The 21,782-nt window shown below is 35.8% G+C and overlaps 1 pseudogene; it reads left to right on the forward strand.

The window, feature by feature from the left end:
- The first annotated feature begins 4,764 nt into the window (after window positions 1–4,764).
- Window positions 4,765–19,923, forward strand: LOC141698363 (uncharacterized; annotated as a pseudogene).
- Window positions 19,924–21,782: the final 1,859 nt, after the last annotated feature.

Here is a 21,782-nt window from a genome sequence, read left to right on the forward strand (position 1 = left end):
TTACACACTTATACAATTATTCATATGACCACATAGAAATATTAATTAAATTTACAGAGATAACAATCATAAAATATATTAAGATGATCACATACCATAGTTAATTCAAGCATCCCTATAATCATTGACGTATATATAGGCACAATCAAGAACACATCTCAGAATATCAAAACTGTATAATTATCATAAACTTTAGGGCTTCAAAATAGTCATCCAACAATAAAAATCTAGCCAATCATAATCATAAAAAAAGTTATAAGGTTCATGAGCATATTAGAATACAATACAATGCGTAGAGAACGAAGAGTTATTCCTTTGTTTTTTATGTTAAAATCTCGAAGCATAAAGTCCTTCTTCTTCTACTCTTGACTTCTTCTCTTGGTGGCTATAGATATGTATCCCATGTCTCTAATAATATAAACCTAATATAAAAAGCATTTTTAATATTTTCAGAAATTAAAATAAAAGTTTCCTAAATCGAAAAGTTCTCTACAATCAAAATTTTGTTGTTTTTGGGCTGTTTCCACTGAAATTTCATATATGGAACAATCTAGAATGAAAGAGAATCTTGTTGTATTTGTGCGGGCTGTTGATCACCTAAATATGATATGCATAACTAAAGATACGACCCAAACAATAAGTATTACACGTGTAGCCCAACACATCTGAATTTTCTTCTAATTAAACTACAATCCTTACCAATTTGAAATTCTTTCCTTACTACAATAAAATATTAAAATCAAATTAATAAAAATCAAATTAAATGCAAAATATAACTTATATAGAAATAAAAATCATCTAAATATATAAAAAAAATATACCCAATTAGCAGGGGTGTACGAGATGCGGTTTGATTCGGTTGGTGGGTAAAAATCAAATTGAACCGCAACTTGCCGTTTTTCAATATCTCCATCCGCAACTAAATGGTTGGTATATAATGTGGCACCCTCCAAACCCGGGTCAGAAGTTTGGGGTCCACATCACATACACAATATATAAACCTGTATAGGAAATATTATTTGCAACGATCCTGCTTCACATAACCACGGATCGCAACAGGTTAAAGTATGAAAACAAGCCACAATCTTAACCTTTATTACAACGTACCAAATCCCAACTAATTTAACTTACAACTGATAATAAAATCATTCTTACAAGGTGACTATCTCTTTACCGCATGAAGCTTCTGCTAGCTCGAACCAACTCAACTGGAACCTTAGCCCGCAGTTTGGACTGAGGAACTTCACTATCATCCATATTCTTTTCAACTGTAAAATATATAAAAGAATCGCAAGGGTGAGCTAACTAGCTCAGCAAGTCATGATAACGATAACTGAGGTTAAACAATGATCAAATTAAATGATTCAAAGGAATCAAGTTTCTTTTTAACTAATCATTAGAATCAGATATTCATTTTAAGTTTTAAAGCCAAGGTTAGGCTGCTGATCAGTCACGCACTAAACCCGAGCAAGCACACAGCACTGCTCTAATTACTGGATCCAAGGCACACATTGCCCTAACTTGACCATTGGTATGGTCTGACCACGAATCTGGTCCACATATATAAAAACTATCCAATCCTAAAGCATTTCAATATGATAACAATATGATTCAATAAAACAAGATCATAATCACTGATGGTTAAACATTTGCATAAAAAAATGTAAGGAAACTCATGGATATCTCAAGGGTATATCAGGGTATGTATAAAAAACGATTTTCAGTTTGTACAAGGGTCAGGTATCAGACCAGTAATGATTTTTCAGGATATGGTTCTCTGATGTTATAAAGAATGATTGGAGTATAAAAGTTTTCGTGTTTTCAAATCACTCTCTCTCAGTGTTTGGAGTTTGGTAGTTATACCTTTGGGAAGTAGTATTATATTTGTATGGTTTGGTGTCTGAGGATCAACAAAGGACGGATTACAAAGAATAAGGCTTATGGCTCAAGATCAAGAAAATCAGGGTTCAAGGTTAAATGGTTTAAAGCTCTTGCAATATAAAATATGAGTTATTTTGAATAATAGCGACATGTTATAAAACAGTTCAAAAACATTGGTAATATATATCTTGAAGAAAAGTTCAGAAATACTTGTCTTACAGGCTTTACAACTATTACTGATCAATTCTGATCCGACTCTGTCGCTCAGGCTTTAACGTCCAACCACTAGATCCCATTGGATTCGACTTCGACAATCAGGTTTTTCTGTTGAAACTCTACTGAGCTCGTCGACTGATTGCTAGGTTATCTTTAGTCCATCGTCCACTTTCAGTGTTCCCGACTATAACCTACAGGGTCGAAATACCCTACGTTAGACGTCTAGGTATGCTTGACATATCCTTGATACTAATTTTTACCCAACAATACTCAAACCCGACTCATAATTATTCATATTAAAATAACACAGACAACAATTAGGGTTCACATTCTCGAAATTGATCCAGTGTTCGTTTTCAGAAAATACGTATACTCGTCATTTTACGAAATTAGGGTTACTGTGTTTCAGACAAAATATACAACACAACATACAATCAGCATCTGTATAAAACATACGTATATGTATTTACTTATACTCGCTCGACCTCCCGATAATCTTCGGATACGCTTCCGTATTTCCGTAGTTCGATTTTCCGGAAATCGGGCAGCGTCCCCTTTGTTTATCGGACTACCCGTCGAAACATCAATCGACGTCAATTCACATTAATTCTAACAATTAATTCAACAACAATCGTAATCCACTTCACAAATCCCAATCACCGATTCAACTATTTTATTATTACTATTATTCGCATTTCAGTTCGGACCTTAAGAATTATATACGACTATTTACAAATCGAAAGTAACAGTACGAATCAATTACTAAGTATTGTTTTATAATTATAGGACTCAGAATTAATTCATCACGGCCCACCGTCGACTCACCGAAGTTCACCGTCGACGGCGGCAAAATTTATGGGTACCCGATTAGTTTCGGGTTTCCAACATAATTACACCGATAAAATAAATATTCCACACGAAGAATAATTATATCACGGATAATTGATCAAAAATTTTATGTAAAAAGAATTAAAAATTCCGTTTGGAATTAACCGTACAAATCAACACTGGGAATTAACCAACAGAACACACAACACACACGCGCTACACGCGCCAACAACACAAAACGAACACAGAGCCGGAAAAACCAGCGGCAGCACATCAAACCACGGCACCCACACTCGATACACTGCAACACACACATACTGGATACATTTACACACACTTAAACACACACACAGCATACACACATATATATACCAGAGTATATATAACAAGCCAAACAGGGAACAAAGGAATCGCCGGAAATCCGGCCGGAGAACTCACCGAACGGCGAGAAATCGAGCGAACCCGGGGAAGAACAGAGGGAAACGAAGGAACAGGGAAGGAGATGGGTTCGAGAGAGCAAAGGGAAGAGAAAAACAGAGAATCGATGAGAAAGAGAGAAATACAGGAGAGATTAGAGAGAGTTCGAGAAGCTGCCACACAAATAAAAACTGATGCGTGTCCCCTTTGTTTTATAAGAATTGGATACGTATCCTGATATCCCCGGGAACTGAATTTTGACTCGTTCTTTCAATATAAACGAATCAAAGTTGCATAAAAATAAACTAGGAAAATTGTCAAAATAGTTTTAAGATTTTATAAATATCCCGAAGTTAATAAAACATAAATTTCGTAATTTTTAAATAGATCTTGAAATGTAACTTATACCCGCTTTTCTCAAATAAACGAATCAACGTGCCGGTCAAATTAATCCCGAAAATTCCCAAAATAATTTTAAAATTCCCAGAATATTCCCGACTTAAATAAATATGAGTTTCATAATTTTTAAAGAATTATAGAATTAAATACGAATTTTACAAATAAAGGCAATCAAAAAATCATTTAAAGATAAACAATTAATTAAATATTGATTTTTCAATTTTATAAAATCCTAAAAATAATTATAGTAATTATAAAATCATAAAAACAATTTTAAAGACACTTCAAATATTTATACAAATAAATTTGCATTAAATCCACTTTTAAAAGTGAAACAATTCAATACCATTCCTTAATTAATCACGCGGACAACCCGGTACACCATAAATCACAGATAAATAATAATGAGACAACACATAGCGGTCAAAACCAATACACATATTTTATTTATCTAATAATTCCATAATTACATATTTAAATAATTCAAAAATACACGAGTCGTTATATATAAAAATCAAACCCATATGGTTGCGGTTGACTTTGTAGTTCAACCGCTCAAATATTAAAAAAAAACTAACTTCAATAAATATTGCATAAGAAAATTATAAGACTTTACAAAAGAAATTCAATAATCCTAAAAATTCAATAAACAGATAAATTCAATAGTCTGGTAACATATTAAAAAAGAAAAACTAATCCTGGAATATATAATTTGATGCAAAACTTTCCAAATTTTATTTATATTAGGCTAAGTCCAAGTTTCAATAATTGAGTAATTTTATTTATAAGTATATTCCAAATATTTTTTTAAAAATGTATTAATTTATATAATATATAATTGCGGTTGAATTTTCACAATTTTTAAAATAATAAATCCACAACTAAATCGCAAATTAACAGTTATCTAAAATTAGTACAATCACCCACATTTTGCGGTGGGTAATTTTTGCGATAAATGTGATCGGGCGGAGTGAACGTCTTATTATTGTGCACCACCCTTCAACCAAAATGAAAAAAAAAAAAGAACATCTGGCCTAATATTATAAAATATATCCGAGCACGGACCACACAAGTTGATTTATCCTGAACGTCGAGGCGAGGGCGGGGGACTTGAAGAAACAAAGATAAAAGCATAGGCAGTAGGAGAAGTATAGTATGGTTTCATTATATATTAACGCCATTTTACCGTCAAAAACTATAATTCGGCGAGCCGGCTTGGGCAACTTTGTCTTGGGAGCCCCCAACGCAAATGGTCGCATTACTACAACTACTATATTACAATTACACACCAATTTCTACTTGTCCAAACTTCATTTCAACAATTTCACTACCAAACTCTATTCCTCATTTTCCTCCTCTTCTCATTTCTCAATCACCACTACTATGCCTTTACACTATCCTGTTGTTCGCCGCGATGATTCCGTTGTTGATAACTATCACGGTCTTCTCGTCTCCGATCCTTATCGTTGGTAATGCTTTTCTATTTATCTATGATTTATATCTAGCTCTCCTTTTTTTTAATTAGGTAATGCTAGAGAAACAATAAAATGTATAAAAAAATTATTACAAAATGTGGTAAATGTGGCACTATGAAATAATTTAATAAGTGTTATTGATGCGAATGCATGTGTTCCATTTTCATTTAGCAAATAAAAGACTGTCATGTAATTTTCTTTTCTTTTTTTTGAAATTCGATGGCTCGATAGATAAAATAATATTCTAACTGTCAAGGCAAATGGGACAGTCTCTTATGCAAATGGGACAGTCCCTTTACAAATGAGACAGGGTATGAGACAGTCTCAATTACACTGCAGAAAATAAATAACAGAAATAAAATGCAGAATGCTGAAAACTGAAAAGAAAAAACACCAGAAGTTTTCACTTGGTTCGGCCCCTACACTTAGTCTATGGCCTACATCCAAGTCCCCATGCCAACTAGCATAGAGAATGTATTATATCAACTTTAATAAAAGAACTTACAATCTTTTCCTTGATTACAAATATAGCACCTGAAAGAAACCCTTTCCCAAGCTACCTTGCTACCTAGCCCACTGCTATTCCTTAGCCTTCTAGCTACCTTGCTATACTTTGAAATCAAGCTTGCCACAACCCGGCACCAAGTTGATATGAATACACTATTCAGTTACAAGAATAAACAAATTGATTACAACTCAAACTAGGTTTCTTGTTTTTCTGGATATGAATATCTCGGGTATGAAACAAGAAAATGATTTCAGATGATGAAAGATTCTCGTGAAAGTGTTAGCTACAAATCTGAAATGAAGAGTTGTATTTATAAGCAAAGTTCTAACAGATTTATTTACAAACACAAGATAAGATTGGAAGATAAGTTTGTTTGAAAATATTTTGAATGAATCTTTGAAACTAATCTGTTAGTACGTTTGAAAATGATAAATCAAGTAAAGAGATAAGGCTTGAGAGATTTAAACTTGATTTATAAGATAAGGTGGTGAGTTTGTTTGAGATAAGGTTTATCCAGATAAACAAGATTAACACAAAACCCTAACAAACTTAATCCTGAGAAATAGCCTCTGCTGAAACTTCTGAACAAACTGCAAACTCTGGACTCTAAACTGTTGTCTGATATGTTGCAATCTGAATATCATCATAAACTCGTAGATTAACATTCTCCCCCTTTTATGATGATGATAAAGAAAGCATAAATGCTCCCCCTATCAAAAACACTTAAGGCCTGTAAAACATAGTTAGATACAACAGAATATTTTGCAGTTTATGATATGTGCAATCAATATGAGAATGAGACAACTAAAGACTGAATGAGACATGAGATCAATATGCATAAAAGAAACAGTCTCAATCAATAAACCCTTAAAACAAAAGACAACCCATCCATAAACCAGGATGTCCAGTTGCAATAGTTATCTAACAAATCCAGAATATCAGTTAATCACAAAGTCATCCAAAAACATTCATCAAAAACATAAACCAACATCACAAAGTCATCCACAAAACATCCATCAAAAAAACACCCATTCAGAAACATAGTCTTAACCAAATAAACTCTTAACCAAATAAACCCATAAACCCATCATCGTCTAAAAATATCAATCAAACATCTTAAAAACATCTCATAATTTCTCCCCCTTCATCATAAAAGGGTCCTTCAATCAGAATCGTCATCAACATGAACTGGAGCTTTGTCTTTGCCTTTGCCTTTTCCTGAACCAGAAGCCTTGTTCTGGGATGAAGGAAACACCGGAGCTGAGCCGTACTCTGAAAATAGCTTGTCAAAAGCTTCCTGAGCTGGTGCCTTCCCGTCCCGTTCACGAAGCCATTCAAATATCTTAGCCTTGTATTCTTCTCTGGTCATACCAAAAACTGAAGGTGGAGGAATGGCAGGGAGTGGCAGAGGAGCAGTGATTTCTTCTAAAGTACAATCTCCAATCCAGTCTCTTTTCTTGTGCCAATACATCTTGCTCTTGTCTTGCATGGCTGACAACTGCTGAGATAAAAACTTAGTCTCTGACCCAAGCTTAAAAAACAACTTAACAAATTCCTTTTCCCATGCCTTAGCAGAGGAAACCATCCCTTCTTGCAGAGTCCCAAACTCAAAATCTATGGTCTTAGACAACTTGACATCAGAAGTATGCAATACAGAGAGTTTAGCATTGATATCATCCAACGACGAACAAACATACTTCCTAAACAACTCAAAAGAAGCATTTAGAATACTAACTTCAGAAGTTAGTGATCCAAGAGTTTTGACAGAAGCAAAATGCATATTTAAATTAGCCAAAGCAGCAGAATTTTCATTTAATTTGATTAACAGAGAATTAAGAAGAGTATTGGTAGGCTGATCAAAGGGGTCTGAGGCATAATTAGGAGATTTAGGAATACCACCAACATTCCTAGAGGCATCATCAAAAACTAACTCATTGGACTCAGAAACAACTAAACCATTTAAGGTTAATACTGACAAGTCAAAGATTACGGAAATCTTATCAGACACAGAAGCAGGGGTCAAGGCACAAAAATATTCAAATACTCGAGACAAAGACCAGGGTATGGCAAGTGCATAGAACCATGCTTGGCACAGTGACCCATATTGGATATAATCAAAGAAGCAACATTGCACTGAATCTTTTTAACAAAAACAGACATAAGAATACAATCTTGGAAAGTGACTCTATCACGACCAGATTTACGAGGCATAACATTCGTATGAAATAAACGAAACAAAACAAGAGAAACTGGGGTTAAATCATTTACCGAAGGTTTGACTGACACCGAAACAAAATTGTCACCAAGAATGACCTTGAGCTGTTCCTCGTACTGGAGACCAGGAACGTCTTGAAACGCTTGATGAGTTGTCGACGGACAAACTCCCTTGTCAGAAACACCAGTAAGCCGTGCCAGAAGATCCGCTTTAAAACAAACAGGATTCCCTTGGACTTCTGAGAACACAATATTTCCATCCAAAATACGAAGCTTGGCATAGAATTCTTTCACTAACTCGGGATAAATAATCTCCGGGGGCGACAACAATGACGAACAACCTACTGAATCAAACAAGTCCGCAATACCGATTTTCTTCAGAAGATCCAGATCACACAGGCGTTCCTTCAGAATCAACTTTGACATCACTTTCGTCGAAGTAGTCTCCTTTGCATGTCGCTCAAAAGAACTATCAGACATTCCGCTTGATACTTCCGGTTCAAAATTACCGACCCGTTGACGCTTGGAACCTGAAGCCGCATCAGTTGGGGTACGTTGAGCGGTAGATCGAGAACGAGTGAAAGGGGTAGATTTGCGTGCCATGGATAGAGGCGAGAAAATAGAAAAGAAATGGAGAAAGGTTTTCGATTGTGTTTGAGAGAGAGAAGATGAATAGGAAACTGAAAGGGTTAAGAAGATTAGGTTAAATAAAAAATGAGAATTGAAGAGATAGAGATTGAAAAGAAGTCGAAGAGATGCATGACAGAAGATGTACTGAAAGAGTAATACATGCACGAGTTTCAACGATATGAAAAGTCTAATCAAAAGATTTACAAAATCTAATGCTATATACACGCATAAACACACGGACAAATAAAATAAAAAACCACAAATTTATAAACAGGAACCTAATAACTCAAATAATAAATACATAATTCATATTTAAACACATAAATTACATAAAATCACGTAGTAAATTACAGAGAACACATACCTAATTCACGACGCATTTTACAAAATCTATCTTCAGCTAAAGGCTTAGTGAAGATATCTGCACGCTGTTTCTCAGTAGAAATATAGATAAGCTCAATATTACCTTTAGAAACATTATCTCGTAGAAAATGATGACGAACATCAATATGCTTAGTACGAGAATGCATGACAGGATTTTTAGAGATATTGATTGCAGAGGTATTATCACAATATATAGGAATATTTGAGTAAGAAATACCAAAATCCTGCAATGTTTGTTGCATCCACAAAATTTGAGCACAGCAACTTCCAGCTGCAATGTACTCTCCTTCAGCTATAGAGAGAGCTACTGAAGTTTGCTTTTTTACTATGCCATGCAACTAAACAATCTCCTAAAAATTCACAAGCACCACTTGTGCTTTTTCTATCAACCTGTGACCCTGCATAGTCAGCATCTGAAAAACCGATTAAGTCAAAGGAAGAGGAGCTTGGATAAAATAATCCCAAGTCACTCGTACCTTTCAAATATTTAAAAATACGTTTAACGGCATTCAAATGAGATTCTTTAGGTTGAGATTGAAAACGAGCACACAAGCATACACTATACATAATGTCAGGTCGTGAGGCAGTTAAATATAACAATGAACCAATCATACCTCGAAATTTAGTGACATCTACAGGTGTACCTTGTTCATCCTTAGTAAGCTTAACTGAAGTACTCATCGGAGTTGATTTAGGTGTGACATGATCAAGTGCAAATCTTTTGAGTAGATCCTTTATGTACTTGCCTTGGTGAATAAATATTCCTGCATTAGACTGATTAATTTGCAAACCTAGAAAGTACTGCAATTCACCCATCAAACTCATATCGAATTCCTTATGCATGCAATCAGAAAACCACTTACACAAAGATTCATTAGAAGATCCAAATACTATATCATCAACATAAACTTGAACTAAAAGAAAGTTATCACGTTTATGAAAAATAAAGAGAGTTGGATCGAGTGTACCGCGAATGAAACCATTGTTCACAAGAAATTGACTGAGACGCTCGTACCAACAACGAGGGGACTGTCTCAATCCGTAGACAGATTTCTTGAGCTTGTAAACATAGTTAGGGTACTTCTCGTGAATGAAACCTGGAGGCTGCTTCACGTAGACTTCTTCCTTGAGATAGCCATTTAGAAATGCGCTTTTGACGTCCATCTGATAGAGCTTGAACTTCTTGTGAGCTGCAAAGGCCATTAAGATTCGAATAGCTTCTAAACGAGCTACTGGAGCATATGTCTCGTCGTAATCGATTCCTTCCTGCTGGTTGTATCCCTGAGCAACCAAACGAGCTTTATTTCGAATGATATTTCCATCTTCATCCTTCTTATTCTTGAAAACCCAGCGAGTACCAATGATCTTGGCATCCTGAGGAAGTGAGACGAGTTCTCAAACATCACAACGCTCGAACTGATTCAATTCCTCCTGCATTGCAACAGACCAATGTTCGTCTGCAACTGCTTCTTGAGCATTCTTTGGTTCGAATTCAGCAACAAAAGCACAGAATGCACATAGATTATAAAGTCTGCTTCGAGTAGAAATCCCTTGATCTAAATCAGTAAGAAGATTATCTGGTGGATGATTCTTCACAGTCCTAGAAGACTTAGGAAGTTGAATATTACTCATTTCTTCCTCATTAGAATTGTCTGCCTGGAAATGAATAGGAGTTGTCTCATTCAAAAGAGACTGCCTCATTTCCGCTTGTGAAGATTTATCCAGAGGAGTAACAGAATTCAAATTTGAAACACTATCGGGAGTCTTTGGAGAGCCAGAAGATTCAACTGAAGCTTGAGTAGATCCTGCAGAATTATCAGAAGACTGAGATGGACCTGGAGAGTCTTGACTGTTTGATTTGTCAGAATGAGACTGACTCTTTTCAGAATGAGACTGTCTCATTTGGGAATGAGACGCTAGATCCGCAGTGTCTTCATCAATTTGAGATATATTCCTTGAGGATTCATTGAACGTAATATTGATGGATTCTTCTACTTTGTTCTTGACAGAATTATAAACACGATAAGCTTTGCTTGTTGTAGAATATCCCAAGAAGATTCCTTCCGTGGATTTTGCATCGAACTTGCCTCGATTATTTTGAGTATCTAAAATAAAACACTTGGAACCAAATACTCGAAAATAACTAATGTTAGGAGTCCTTTTCTTAAGCAATTCATACGGTGTTTTAAGCAAAATAGGACGAATAAGAACTCTATTTAAAACATAACAGGAAGTGTGTACCGCTTCAGCCCAAAATTTTCTTGGAAGCTTACTCTCATGCAGTAGAGTTCTGGCAGTTTCCTGTAGAGTCCTGTTCTTGCGTTCTACTACTCCGTTTTGCTGAGGAGTTCGAGGAGCTGAGAATTCATGGGTGATTCCTCTTGATTTACAGAAGGTTATGAAATCCTTCTCGAATTCACCTCCATGATCACTACGAATAGTCTTGAGCTTAAATGAATACTTAGTCTCAAGGTTAGTAATAAGATCCTTAAACTCAACAAAAGCTTCATCCTTAGTTCGTAAAAATAATACCCAAGTGAAACGGGAATAATCATCAACTATAACAAAAGCATAATTCTTACCTCCTAAGCTTACATACCTTTCTGGACCAAAAAGATCTAGATGAAGGAGCTGCAAAGGAACAGAAGTTGATACTTTATTCTTAGCAGTAAAGGAAGTTTTCACCTGTTTTCCAAGTTGGCAAGCTGAACAAGGTTCTATTTTCTTGTACTTCAGCTTTGGTAGACCTCGAACCAGATCATGAGAAGATATCTTCCGAAGAAGATCCATGTGAACATGGCCAAGACGTCTATGCCACAGATCTTGTTGTTCTTGAAAGGTAGCTAGACAAATTTCTTCTTGCTGTTCATCAAAATCTAATACAAAAATATTTCCTTTTCTTTTGGCAACTAAAGCAAATTCGTTAGTATGAGTACCAATATAGCATACATCTTTATCGAACTTAACCTTATGACCAGCATCAGTAAGTTGACTTACACTAATAAGATTATATTTCAAACCATCAACTAAACGAACATTAGAAATGGCAAACCTGTCATTACCAATGGTGCCTTTTCCAATAATTCTGACGGTGTTTGAATCTCCAAGAGTAACTAAGCCACCTTCCTTGGCAACTAGAGATAGAAACTTGGATTTATCACCTGTCATGTGACGAGAACAACCACTGTCGATGATCCATTTATTTCGCGGAACATGGACCTTCAAACAAACCTGCAAGAATTGCTTTATCCCTTAGGTACCCACTTAAACTTGGGTCCTGGTTGGTTAGTATCACGAATCTTATATAAATGTCTATCTGATTTCTTAATCCACATCTGAACAATATTAACAGAAGTTTCAGCAGATTTATATCTATTAGACGATTTATAAGATGAGTTAGAGGAGTGGCCCTTGATACCACATAATCTAGATTCAGATGTAGGGTGGCTAGCTTTGCCACAATCTCGACATTTCTCATAAGGCATCTTATATTTCATAGGAGCTCGCTTATAACCGCCTTGAAATGCACGTTTCTTGATTGACTCACATCCTAAACCTCCTTTATCAAGAGAAGATTTTTGTTTACCAAGAAGAGCATTCAAAGTTCCTTCTCCATGAAAACATTTAGCTAAATCTTTTTCAAGCTGTTCGACTTTCTGCTTTAATTCAGGAACCAGAGGATCAGGAGCACTGTCTTCTTTAACGGTTTCTGAATCAACAAATATTGACTCTTTCTTCAAGGCTTCAAGGCATACATCCTTCATCTCAATCTCATTTTTGAGATATTGATTTTCTTCAGTAAGTTTTGAAACCCTTTCAAGCAATGATTTGTTCTCAGCAACTAGGGCTTCTTCCTTCATGGGGTCATCCATTTCACTAAGAACTTCACTTAAAGCTTGCTTTAAATAAGCATTCTTTTCTTTCAACTTCTTAACCTGGACCTGCAAATTTAAAATAGACGAAGATATATTTGAATTATACTTAATATTCTGTACCTCATCATTATCACTGGAGTCGTCCTCTAGTCCAGCAAAGCAAAGTTGAGCAACTTCATCGTCTGAATCGATCTCCAAATCAGATTCATCATCACTCCAGGTAATTAATGCCTTCTTTTTGTTCTTCAGCTTGTAGCAGTCCTTTTTGAAGTGCCCTTTCTTTCCACACTCAAAACAAGTATCCTTGCTTTGATTCACTTTAACCTCCTTGCTCGGATTAGATTTGAAGTCCTTCTTCGGAAACTGTGACTTCATAGGTCGTTTGGAAACATTCCGTTTGGCAAGAAATTTATGAAACTTCTTTGTTAGAAGAGCAATCTCTTCATCGGAATCATCAGGAGACTCATCTGCATCTGCATTAAGTGCAAGAGTTTTCTTACGAGGAGCTTCATCTTCTTCATCATATCTACGTAGCTGATTTTCGAATTCCTCCAATTCACTGAACAGTGTTAGAGTATCTATAGTCGAAAGCAGTGTTGAATCCTGCAGAATGGTAACCTTTGGAGCAAACTTCTTTGGCATTGCTCTGAGGATTTTCCTATTTATCTCAGATTGAGGAATGATCCGTTCCAGAAGTGAGATGGAGTTCATCAATGTCAGAAACCTCCCTTGAGCATCTCGCACGCTTTCATCTCTTTCCAACCTGAAACCTTCATAGTCACTCATTAGCATACTTAATTTTACTTCACGTACCTTAGACGTGCCTTCGTGGCTGACTTTGATCGTATCCCAAATCTGCTTGGCAGTAGTACATGCTGAGACTTTTCTTAATTCTGTAGCTACCATGCCATTGAGAAGTGAATTCATAGCTTTAGCATTGGAATTCATTGCGTTCACTTCTTCGGGAGAGAGATCCTTGAGAGATTTTGGCTTCCCTTCTTTCATAGGAATTGTGAAACCATTTTCTACAGCATCCCATTCAAATGCATCACGCTGGAGAAAGATTTTCATTCGAAACTTCCAGTCATTGTAGTTTTCAGCACCATGAAGCAGTGGTGGATAATTGTTTGAATACCTATCTGGTTGAGCCATGGATCGCTAGCAAAATAAACACTAGAAAGAGAATTAAATGCACCTGCTCTGATACCAAATGAAATTCGATGGCTCGATAGATAAAATAATATTCTAACTGTCAAGGCAAATGGGACAGTCTCTTATGCAAATGGGACAGTCCCTTTACAAATGAGACAGGGTATGAGACAGTCTCAATTACACTGCAGAAAATAAATAACAGAAATAAAATGCAGAATGCTGAAAACTGAAAAGAAAAAACACCAGAAGTTTTCACTTGGTTCGGCCCCTACACTTAGTCTATGGCCTACATCCAAGTCCCCATGCCAACTAGCATAGAGAATGTATTATATCAACTTTAATAAAAGAACTTACAATCTTTTCCTTGATTACAAATATAGCACCTGAAAGAAACCCTTTCCCAAGCTACCTTGCTACCTAGCCCACTGCTATTCCTTAGCCTTCTAGCTACCTTGCTATACTTTGAAATCAAGCTTGCCACAACACTATTTCGGGAACCATTTTGGTATCTCTAGTCCTTTTTTTTAAGTTATTTTGCTAAATTGTTTTTTACCTATGTTATAACAGATTTCGCTATCGCTTTTGTTTTATATGGTAAATTGAGAGAATTTGATAGAAACATATTCAAATTGTATTTAGGGGAGGTCTAGTATAAATTTATGGTTAATTTGAAATGGGGAACAATGGATTGAAATACTTGAAGCAATATGCTTTTTTACAGTATATGCGATGCGACTTAATTAGAAAATCTTCATTCCGGTCAGCAAGCATATTTCTTTGAACTCTTCCCTTAAATGCCACAAATTATAGTCACAGTGAATAGAGACTTAACTTTACAATGCTTAGGTAAGAAGCAAATCATGTATTTCTTGAACCTTAAGAAAGTGCCAACTATTGATATGATCGTCTAATTATTAGGTTAGAAGATCCTGATGCAGAAGAGGTTAAAGATTTTGTGCAAAAGCAGGTCAATTTGACTGAATCCGTATTTAAACAATGTGAAACAAGAGAAAAGCTTCAAGACAAGCTTACGGAATTTTATGATTACCCTAAGTATGAAGCTCCGTTTAGGGAGGGTGATAAGTACTTCTATTTCCATAATACGGGTCTTCAACCTCAAAAAGTCCTCTATATGCAGGTATCTCCAATTAATTTATCCAGTTCAGTGTTAACGATGTCGTATTGTATTACACCCTCACGTCTTTGAGGAACATCCTCAAAGCTCTAGTTCCATTTTCCATGCTAGCGGGTGCCAATAAAATATGCACTTTCACGTACATGTTACAAGCTATATTACTTATAGGATAATATTTTTGTTGAATGTCACATATACCAAATTTAAGGATCATTAATTATTTTTCCTTTCCCAGTATTTTTACTCAGTCTTAGCTCTTAATAACTTAGTATGGATTGTGCCAATTACCTTTTCATATTCTGAGTTTTAGGATACACTGGATTCACAACCAGAGATTTTGCTTGATCCGAATGAACTCAGTGAGGATGGAACAGTTGCACTGAGTACGTGTGCAGTTAGCAAAGATGCCAAGTATTTGGCATATGCTCTTAGTAAGAGTGGAAGTGATTGGGTTACTATCAAAATAAGGGAGGTTCAGGACAATAAAGTTCTCGATGATACATTGTCATGGGTACGTAGTCGGTTGATATTCCAGGAGGTCTACTGTATGAAGTGGAAATTCCAGTAATCTCACTACAATTTGTTTTACTCTTGATGATATATGTATATTGTTACAGGTTAAGTTCTCAGGCATAAACTGGACCCATGATAACAAAGGTTTTTTCTACTGTCGTTTCCCAGCTCCCAAGTAAGTCAGGTTTATTGCAATTTGTTATATAATGATTTTCCTATAATGATCTCTCCTTACACCTTTACTGGATATTAGTTCTCTTTAAAAACAATGAGCTTGTTTCAGGGAGGGTGAAGAAGTGGATGCTGGCACCGAGACCAATGCTAACCTTAATCATCAGGTGTACTATCATTTCTTGGGCACAGATCAGTCTGAAGATATGTTATGTTGGGAAGATCCAAAAAATCCAAAGCATACTTTTGGAGCTGAAATAACTGATGATGGAAAGGTTACAAATAATTTTATATAGTCTGATGTAAAATTAATGTAGTCTGATATAAGTAAATATTTTTCTGACTAAATCTTAAACTAATCTATCATCTCATTTCACTTGCAGTATTTTCTTCTTTATACATTTGAGAGTACCGATCCTGTCAACAAGTTTTACTACTGTGATATTTCTGCTTTCCACAATGGACTTGCAGGTTATAAGGGAAATGGTCTTCTTCCCTTTATTAAGCTTGTTGACAACTTTGATGCATGTTATGGCGCTATCGCAAATGATGATACTTTATTCACCTTTCGGACAAATAAGGATGCACCAAGATATAAGTTAGTTCGGGTAGATTTGAAGGGACCAACTACATGGACTGATGTCGTCCATGAAGCTGAGAATGATGTGCTTGAGTCAGCTATCGCTGTTAATGGAAATCAAATGATTGTGAGTTATATGAGCGATGTCAAGGATGTTCTACAGTTGAGGGACTTGAAAACTGGTACTCTTCTACATCAGTTGCCGATTGATATAGGCACTGTGTTTGATGTCTCTGCCCGGCGCAAGGACAACATGGTTTTCATTTCTTTCACTAGCTTTTTTAGTCCTGGTATAATATATCAGTGTAACTTGGAAAGTGGTGTTCCAGATATTAAAGTGTTTCGTGAAATCATTGTTCCTGGATTTGATCGGACAGAGTTTCATGTTAATCAGGTATGAAACATGTTTTGTGGGTATTTCGAGTTTGCTTGCATAAGTGCTATTGTTATTTGTTAAGTGTTAAAGGCATGCCATAGTAAATATTACAATAGGTTTTCTATTATATTCATATTTAAAACATCCATGTCCTATCTTCTGCCTATCTGGGGCTCTTCCCTCCCAAAGACAAATGCTGTCTCTACACATGCATGGTACAGCTTCCTCTTTTCCCAGAGTAGTATAGGTAAAGGTGCTCTTTCTCATCCTTTTTTTTGTTTCCCACTTGAATATATACGGTAACTGACAGTCTGACACATACATATGTCAGCTAAAACTCCCCCATGTAAGAATTCTTCAGTACACACTGCGCACATACTCATAAATACACCACATGTAGACTCACTAAAATAAAATTTGCACAAGAAATGACTGCAGGTAAGTTGGCCTGTAATTTTCAGTTTACACTTTTACTCCTCTCTGTTCATGCGTGCATTTTTGAAAAAAAATTCTGATGATCTATCTTGTATTTTTACTCTCTCTCTCTCTCTCCTTAAAATAAGTGAATAACCCAGTAGCACATTAATATTTTAGGGTGTCCGGGGGCTCCCGTCCGCCTAGTTGGACTCAGACTTAGACTCTTGATGCCTATATGTTACCATGCATGAACTATTGATAGACTTATGTCCCTCTATCTTGATCCCCAAGCACGACTCTTTCTTTCTTGATTAGTTCTCTTTTTTCAGGTTTTTGTTCCTAGCAAGGATGGTGTGAAAATACCGAATTTATAGTGGCTAAAAAGGATATTCCTCTGGATGGGTCACATCCATGCCTACTATATGCATATGGTGGATTTAATATTAACATTAAACCATCATTCAGTGTTAGTCGTGTTGTTCTTATGAGGAACTTAGGGGCTATCTACTGTGTTGCAAACATCCGCGGCGGTGGTGAGTATGGTGAGGAATGGCATAAAGCTGGTCGCCTTGCTGCAAAACAGACTTGCTTTAATGACTTCATTTCTGCTGCTGAGTATCTAGTATCCACGGGTTATACCCAGCCCAAGAAGTTGTGCATTGAAGGTGGAAGCAACGGAGGACTTCTTATTGGAGCTTGTATCAATCAGGTATTACAGTGTTGCTTTTCATGCTTAATTGTACCTTTAATTGTATTATGAGTTTCTATATGAATTGCACAGATTTGTGTGGTTACAGAGGCCTGATCTTTATGGCTGTGCTCTTGCTCATGTTGGGGTCATGGACATGCTCCGATTTCACAAATTTACCATAGGTGAGTCTACATACACATACATTTTGTCTTGTGAAGTTAATATGTCAGCTCTTGATCTTTTTCCTCGTCTTCTTTCACATCCCTAATTCTTAGGTCATGCGTGGACGTCTGAATATGGTTGTTCAGAGAAGGAGGAAGAGTTCAATTGGCTAATCAAGTGAGTTAATTTTATAAATGTAAATCACAGACCTTGTGATTTCTGGTTGCATATTTTCTTCCTCCTTTTTTATTAAATGTGGGTTGATTTTTCATTTCCTTTATATAGTTATTATTTTAATTTTTAATTCATTTTCCTAGAAATACCGTAGCATATTAAAATGGTGAAAGGATTTGACACAATTGTTCGATGTAGTTTTCCAGTATTTTGACGGCGCTTCTTAAGTAAGTTACTAGTTTGCACTAACCTTTCTGCTAGACATCATGTGTATGTAATCTGTATTTCCACCAAATTTTGAATATTTACGGAAGTAGGTTCTCTTCAATTCTCACCGGACTAGACCTAGTCATTGTGTTTTAATTAATTTCTTTTCCAGATTTGGTAATTTTAAGGTATGTTATTTAGAGTTTAGTAGGAGTGTTACTACAATCTAACTCTCTTCAGCAATAGTGTTTGAAGCTAAGCCAGTAAACTTTTCCATTTGACTACCTCTTCCCACATAACCATATTCTGGCACCTTACAAGAATTAACCTTTTTTTACTTTTAAGAAGTTGTACCAGTTTCTTTGTATCCTTTGGTATTTCATACTTCTTTACCGGACTCTTCACTGATATTTTCAATTCACTTACAGTCTACCGGTTTCATATTCTACATCTGCTTGTTAATCCCTGGATTTTTTTTCTATTAATTTATGATTATCAGGTACTCGCCTCTACACAATGTCAAGAGACCTTGGGAAAATTCACCTGATCAAGCTTCTCAGTACCCACCTACATTACTACTCACAGCTGATCACGATGACCGAGTTGTGCCACTACACTCGCTAAAATTCTTGGCGGTGAGTATAATTGTGAAAATCAAGAAAATATCCTATATAATGGCACTTGATTCCAATATTCCGCCAGTAATGTAACTTAGGTATGGCCTGTTACAACCACATCTCAACCCTCTCTATGTTCTTGTTGAATTGAAATTTGAACCTGACACTATACCTATTAGTTTCGGAAATTGAGAGTTTGTTCCGAAAAAGAAGGATATGTTCATGATTTAAGATTTGATCCTTAATAATAATTATAATATGAAACATTTATATTGTTGTCCGTCAGGATGCTCCATAGTGGTATTGGACGTGAATGTTTGCACCAATTTATAGCTCGATGAAGTTCAATTTTCTGTCATATTGCCATCTATTAACCAAATGATTTGTTTATTCTGTCTGCGATCAGACCTTGCAATATGTGCTATGCACAAGCTTGGACAAAAGTCCCCAGACCAACCCAATTATAGCTAGAATTGATTGCAAGGCCGGGCATGGAGCCGGACGTCCCACAAAAAAGATAGTAAGACAAATATCAGAAAGATCTTGTGATTTCAGATTCACGAATTTTGGGTGTGGAATATTAATATATATCTTCGTTGTGTGTAGATTGAGTCAAGTGCAGACAGTTACAGCTTCATGGCTAAGATGTTGGGTGCTTCCTGGATTGATTAGCTAATGGCAAAGCTGGCTGCTAATAGTCATGGAGAAAAAAGTACCAATTGTTTCCATATAAACGGTACACTTGTTAAAACACCGTATAAGCTATCAGTAATGTCTTTTACTAAATTGTAATATTTGTTACTCATCAATTTTGGAATATATAATTATATATACATGAAATGGAAGAACAAATAGGTGAAAATGTTTTTTGGCAATGAAAGTTGATCACTTTTTAATTAGAGCACTAAGCATATCTGATTTCCTCGCGTCCTCTCTTCGTTTTGTCTTAGAATATACTCGTCCTTTTAGGGGTTAAAATAAAAGGATACTAGCTGTCTGTACTCTTTGTGACTTTATTTACCCCTATCCTATCTTAAGGAAGAATATATCATGTTGACGTCAAAAAAATTAAAATTAAAAAGGACGTATGAAGTTCATAGAAAATCTTGATTTGATTTGTTTTGGATGAATCATCAAGTTGAAAACTTAAAATGCATGCATGCTGGCCACACGTCTCCCGTATTGACTGCCCACGTGTCTCGCGAGGACAGAGGGAAAAACTGTTGAAATTGAAACTTAAAATCGTGCTCTTATCTCTTTTCCCTACTCTTACCATATTTTACTCAAATCAAGTAAGTTGATAACAATCCATTAAATTAGTTGTATCCTAAACCAAAAAAGCATAGGTAATTATAGAAAAACAAGACTCCGCGTTAGCATACGTTGTTGAGAGAAGTGTAGTTGGATGCAGAGAGAGATGGATGGGTTACAGAGAGAAAAAAGAGGGATGAGCTGGATGGACAAAGCCCGAGATTCCATAGCTTTACCTCCATTTCACTTGCTGGGTTTTATGGTTTTACTTGTGCTTGTTACTTATTATTATTCACTTTATTACAACTATAAGGAACGGATGCAAGAAACAGTTGTACTATTTAGAATAATATTGCTGAGCTTGTTGCCTGTTGTTGTGGTGCTTTTTATGCGTAAAATCATTAACAAGTTCCGAGTATCGTCATCAACAACAACAACACGTTCATCACCATCCGAGTGGCAGCCACCGGGCTTTCCTTGGGGGGTTGCGTTAATGCTGGCGCTGGTTTTGTTAATGCTATATTATCAATCCTGTACCCTGTCGCTCTAGACTCTTGTTTCATCCAAATAATCTGTGTTGCAGGCTACTTTTATTTTATAGATTAAAAGTATGTGTTTTTTTTAGAATAATAATCAAATGATAAGCGCAGGTTAATGGGGGTAACCTATGTATGTGAGGTATTTTTGCCTAGCATCTGCAAAGCCTTATTGTTATATCATCTCCAGTTGATGAAATACAAAACAGTCATTTCAAGAATACAACATGACTAACTTAACTATAAATGATTATCGCTCGCGTTAAGATCTAAGCGAAAAGTGTTTCAAAAACTTGTAAAGTAGGATTAGCAGCTTAAATAACTGTATGTACCTAATTAAGGGATTTATTTGTAAATATGGATATCGGTCGCTGGTCCATATGGATGACGATAGTATAATATGATGAACACAATTTATTTACGAATAGTTTGAATAATCTAAGATTAACGGGGTGTGTCAGAAAGAGAAAGCGAATCTCATCAAATATGGACCATATATGCATACGGTTACAGTATGACATGAGACGACGAACGATGATTTAGAGTGATATACAAAAAAAAAGTACTTGTCATAGCTTCCCAATCAGACCGAAAGAAGAAAGGTGACGAATATATACCCTCGCCACTTTCTTATCACACTACCTTTTCCTTTGACTCCCCCTATTTTTGGGTTCTATCTTTTAGTGGAGGACCAGTAATGTTCGTAAGTATGAACAGGTTAATTTGGGTTAAGTTAAAATTATCTAAAATTAAATTAAAATAAATATTTAAAGGAAAATGAATGAAATAATTAATAACGGCTCATTTCGGATTGCGTAAATCGTATTCGATTCACTTTTAAATTTTTTACGGTTGGGGTTGAGTTTTGAGTCGTATTCGAAATTGCTGTCATTATGCACACGAAGAATACAGAATAGAGTCGGTTCAAGATAACGTCCCCCAATCAGCTAACTTCACCTTTTATTAGGAAAAT

The sequence above is a fragment of the Apium graveolens genome, chromosome 11 (assembly GCF_009905375.1).
Source record: "Apium graveolens cultivar Ventura chromosome 11, ASM990537v1, whole genome shotgun sequence".
Lineage (NCBI taxonomy): Eukaryota > Viridiplantae > Streptophyta > Magnoliopsida > Apiales > Apiaceae > Apium > Apium graveolens.